The 5,272-nt window shown below is 38.6% G+C and overlaps 1 pseudogene; it reads right to left on the bottom strand.

The window, feature by feature from the left end:
- Positions 1 to 1,516: 1,516 nt before the first annotated feature.
- LOC148754692 (small ribosomal subunit protein eS24 pseudogene) lies at positions 1,517 to 3,954 on the bottom strand (annotated as a pseudogene).
- Between the last annotated feature and the right edge of the window lie 1,318 nt (positions 3,955 to 5,272).

The following is a 5,272-nucleotide window of genomic DNA, read 5'->3' as shown; positions in this document are numbered from 1 at the left end:
ACATCTGTTATCACTGTGCATTTCCAGACAAGTAATTTGAAAGCCTGCCATGATTAATGGGCCCAACCAAGTCGTGGGGCACAGACTCCGAGGCAACTTGTGAAAGCGGACATTTCATATGAGGTTGTGCCCACATCTCAGAGCACGCCAAGCCTTCGTGCTACTGAGCTCCTCACTCATGGAAACAGGGACCATGCCATCCTGGGCAGTGCCTGTAGCCGAGATCTCTGTTGGATATACCACTCAAGGGCCTGGGCAATGGCCTGGGGTCAGTGCACAAAGCCAAATGGTACACACTTAACGCCTAAGGTGCTTTTTGTGTGGTGGTGGCAGTTGGCCCAACCATTCAATCTCTTTCATACTAGGACAAAGGAAACAAGTGCCATGTTACAATAAATCCGTTCACCTTTAGGTAACTCATTTCCCTGAGTATTTATTATGGGCCAGACCCTGAGCCAAGAACTTTCGTATCGGTCAGGATCCTCCCCCAAATCCTGTGGTGTAGGTCCTATTATTAGCCCCATTTTACAGAGCAGGGAACCGAGGCTCAGTGAAATGGTGTAACTTGCTAGTAAAAAGTCAAGACAGGCTTCAAACCCAGGACTGGCTATCTTCAAAGTGCATGTTCTGCCCACTACAGCACACCTCGGAGCCTACTTTTTTCTTTTTAACTTAGAAATAATTATAGAGTCACAGGAAGTTACAAAGATACTGCAGAGAAGTCCTGTGTACCCTTTGCCCAGTTTCCCCTAATTACTATGTTCCTTGCAACTACAGTACAATAACAAAACCAGGAAATTGATATTGGTACAACTTGTGTATATTTCTGTCATTGCCTCAGAAGTATGTGTAGACTCCAGTAACCACCACTGCAATCCAGATAGAAAACTGTTTCATTCTACAAAGATCTTCCTTGTACTACCTCTTTCGATCTCTCTCTCTCTCTCTCTCTCTCTCTCTCTCTCTCTCTCTCTCTCTCTCTCTCTCTCTCTCTCTCTCTCCCTGCCATCATCACTAATCCCTGGCAACTACTAATCTGTTTTCCATCTCCATACTTTTTTTTTTTTTTTTTTTTTTAAGGAGGGCACAGCTCACAGTGGCCCATGCAGTGAGTGAACCGGCGACCTTGGTATTATCAGCACCACGCTCTAACCAACTGAGCTAACCAGACACCCCTCCATAATTTTTTCATTTTGAGAATGTTATGTAAATAGATTTTTTTTCACTCAGTGCCCTTGAGATTCCCCCAAGTTGTTGCATGTATCATCAGTTCATTTCTGGTTATTGCTGAGTAGTTTTCTATGGTGTGGAAGGGACACGGTTTGTTTAACCCTTCACCCACTGAAAGATAGCTGAGTTGTTTCCAGTTTGGAGCTATTACAAATAAAGTTGCTATGAATATCCGTGTATAGATTTGGTGTGTGTGTGTGTGTGTGTGTGTGTGTGTGTGTGTGTGTGTGTGTGTGTGTGTTTGTGTGTGTGAGAGAGAGAGAGAGAGAAAATAAGCTTCCTTTTATCTGGATAAATGTTCCCAAAGACCAATTGCCGTGTTATGTAGTAGTTACATGTTTAGTTTTATAAGAAACTGCCAAACTGTTTTCCAGAGGGCCTGTAGTGTTTTGCATTCTCACCAATAATGTATGAGTGGTACAGTTTTTCAACATCCTTTCCAGTATTTGATGTTGTCACTATTTTTTTTATTTTAGCCTTTCTGATGGGTGTACAATGATACCTTATGGTGGCTTGAACTTGCATTCCCTGATGAATAATGATACTGAGCATCTCTTCATGTGCTTATTTACCGTCTGTGGATCATCTTCTGTGAAATATCTTTTTATGTCTTTTGACTATCTTCTAATGGGAGTGGGCTTTTTTTTTAATGTTTGTATTTGATAGATTTTTTTTATATATCCAAGACACAAGTCCCTTGTTAAATATCTGGTTTATAAATATTTTCTTCCAGTTTGTAACTTGTCTTTTCATCCACTTAACAGGTTCTTTCACAAATGAAGTATTTAGTTTTGGTGCAATTCAATTAATCCTTTTTTCTTACTTCTTTTTTTTTTTTTTTTTTTTTTTTAAAGTTCTTAGTTTATTAGTCCTCTCATGAAAAATCTGCTCACTCACCACTGATAGTTACTGATGAATCTTCACTCCTGTCGTCCAATCTCCACCTCTCCCTTTGCCAGCACCAACATTGGCCTTTACAGTCCCCCTAACTTTCTTCACTCTGTTCTTGCGTTCCTTTTGCTGTTTCCTCGAGGTCTTTTTCTTCTCATACAGGCCATGTCTTGCAAGTCTACGTCTGAGTTCATTTTTCTTTGCTTAATCCAAGGAATCATAAATCATGCCAAAGCCAGTTGTGTTGCCACCACTGAAATGGGTTCTGAATCCAAATATGAAGATGACATATGGTGTAGTCTTGTGCATTTTGGCTAGTTTTTCCCGAATTTCTGTCTTACGTACTGTTGCCTTCCCAGGGTGAAGGACGTCGATGACCATGTTTCTGTTGACGTGGTCTATTGGTCATGAACTCCCTGATCCGGATAGTTACTGTGTCGTTCACGATGGTGGCGGGGAATTAATCTTTTTTTCTTGTATTGATTGTGGTTTTGGTATCAACGCTAAGAGCTGTTCATTAAGCCCTGGGTCCCAATGATTTCCTGCTATGTTCTCTTCTGAAAGTTTTATAGTTATATGCTTTATGTTTAAGTCTGTGATCCACTTTGAGTTCACTTTTATATAAGGTGTGGAGATTAGGTCTAGATTTCTTTTCTTTCTTTTTTCTTGCTTTCATTCTTTCTTTCTTTCTTTTTCTCTTTTCTTTTTTTTTTTTTTTTTTGCCTATGCATATCCAGTTGCTCCAGCACCATTTTTTTAAAAGACTATCCCTCCTCTATTGAATTGCTTCTGCAACTTTGTAAAAAATATGTTGGGTATATTTGTGTGGGTCTATTTCTGAGTTCCCTGTCCTTTCTCATTCATTTTGTGTCCAAACCACACTGTCCTGGTTATTGCGCTTGTACAAAAGGTCTTACTATTGAACACAGTAATTCCTCCTACTTTATTTTCCTTTTCAAAATTGTTTTAACTATTCTAGTTCCTTTGTTTTTCCATATAAATTTAAGGATAATATTGCCTATGTTTAAAAAAAAAAAAGTCCTGCTGGGATTTTTGATAAGAATTGCATTTCACCTGTGTATCAATTTGGGGAGCACTGACATCTTTACTATGTTAAGTCTTTTAATCTCCAAACATGGTATGTCTCTTCATTTATTTAGACAATCTTTGATTTTTGTAATCAGCATTATGTAGCTTTCAGCATCAAAGTACCGTACTTGTGCTGTTAGATTTATAGAAGTATTTATTTCTTTTTTTGGAGTGATTGTAAATGGTATTGTGTTTTTAATTATAGTTTCCTCATCATAAAAATAGAATTGATTCTTTGTGTTGATCTTGTATCCTGCAACATTGCTGAACTCACTCATTACTCATTCTGTAGATGCCTTGGGATTTTTTTTTTTACATAGACAATCATGCCATCTGCAAATAGGGACAGTTTTATTTCTTCCTAATCTTAGAGGGAACATATTCATTCTTTCACCACTAAGTGTGATGTTAGCTGTAGGTTTTTTGTAGATGCTCTTTATGAAACTGAGGAAGTTCCCCCTCCGTATTAGTCTGCTTGGGCTGCCATAATAGAATACCACAGACTGGGTGGCTTAAACAATAGACAGTTATTTTCTCACAGTCCTGGAGGCTAGAAGTCCAAGATCAAGGTGCCAGCATAGTTGGTGTCTGGTGAGGTCTCTCAAAGTTGGCTTCTAGATACCACCTACTTGCTGTGTCCTCACATGGACTTTCTTCTGTGCACATGCCAGGTAGAGAGACAGAGGGAGACAGGGAGAGAGGGAGAGAGGGAAGGAAGGAGAGAGAGAGAGAGAGAGAGAGAGAGAGAGAGAGAGAGAGAGAGTCAGTCAACTCTGGTGTCTATCTTTTTATAAGGACATCAATCCTATTGGATAAGAGCCCTGCCCTTATGACCTCATTTAACCTTAATTATCTCCTTAGAGGCCCTCTCTTCGAATACGGTGACATTGGGGGTTAGGACTTCAACATATGAATTTTAGGGGGACACAATTTAGTCCATAACACCCTTTATTCCTAAATTACTGAGAGTTTTTTAAAAATCATGAATGGCTGTTGGATTTTGCCACATGCTTTTCTGCATTGATTAATGTGATTTTTCTCGTTTAGCCTGTTGGTATAATGGATTACATTCATTGCAAATATTGAACCAGCTTTGCATACTTGGAATAAACCCCACTTAGTCATAGTTTCTAAATGTTTTTATATATTACTGAATTCTAATTCATACACACACACACACACACACACACACACACACACACACACGGTGCCAAAAAAAAATGTATACACATTTTAAGAAAGGAAAACTGTATTAAAATTGTAATACTCAATATGTGCCAATAACAAAAGATGAATATGGTTGACTTCTGCAATTACAAGAGGTGCTCAAAGTGGTTACCATCAGCGTCCAGACACTTCTGATTACAGCGAACTACTGCTTGAGCAACGCTGACCAAAGTGTCCACTTGTATACATTTTTTTGGCACCCCCGGTGTATGTTTGTTTATATATATATAAATTTATATATACATTAAAATTTATTGGGGTGACAATTGTTAGTAAAATTACATAGGTTCCAAGTGTACAATTCTGTCACATACATCATCTATACATCACATTGTGTGCTCACCACCCTGAGTCACTTCTCCTTCTATCACCATATATCTGACCCTCTTTACCCTGTTCTACCATCCTCCCGCCCCCCGTACCCTCTTTGTATCTACAATCATTAAGAATATTGGTATGTAGTTTTCTTTTTTGTCCTGTCTGTGGCTGTGGCACCAAGATAAGTCTGGCCTCATAAAATGAGATTGGATTTTCTCTCCACTTTTACTTTTCTGGAAGAGACTGTGTAAAATTGGTGTTAATTCTTTAAACCTTTGGTAGAAGATGCCAATTAAACCATCTGGGTCTCGAGATTTATTTCTCAAGAATGTTTTTAAACTATGGATTCCATTTCTTTAATGGGCATATGGCTATTCATATTATCTTTTTCGTAGGTAACTTTTGGTAGTTTGGCTTTTCAAAGACGTGGTCCAATATATCTAAGTTGTCAAATTTATGTGTGTAGAGTTGTTCATAGTATTCCCTTATCATTCTTTTGATGACTGTGGCACCTGTA

The sequence above is a fragment of the Rhinolophus sinicus genome, chromosome 18 (assembly GCF_057876585.1).
Source record: "Rhinolophus sinicus isolate RSI-liver-muscle chromosome 18, RSI-T2T, whole genome shotgun sequence".
NCBI classification, from domain to species: Eukaryota; Metazoa; Chordata; class Mammalia; order Chiroptera; family Rhinolophidae; genus Rhinolophus; species Rhinolophus sinicus.
Note: the sequence above shows the minus strand (reverse complement) of the source record. Positions and strands in the feature narration are given on the sequence as shown.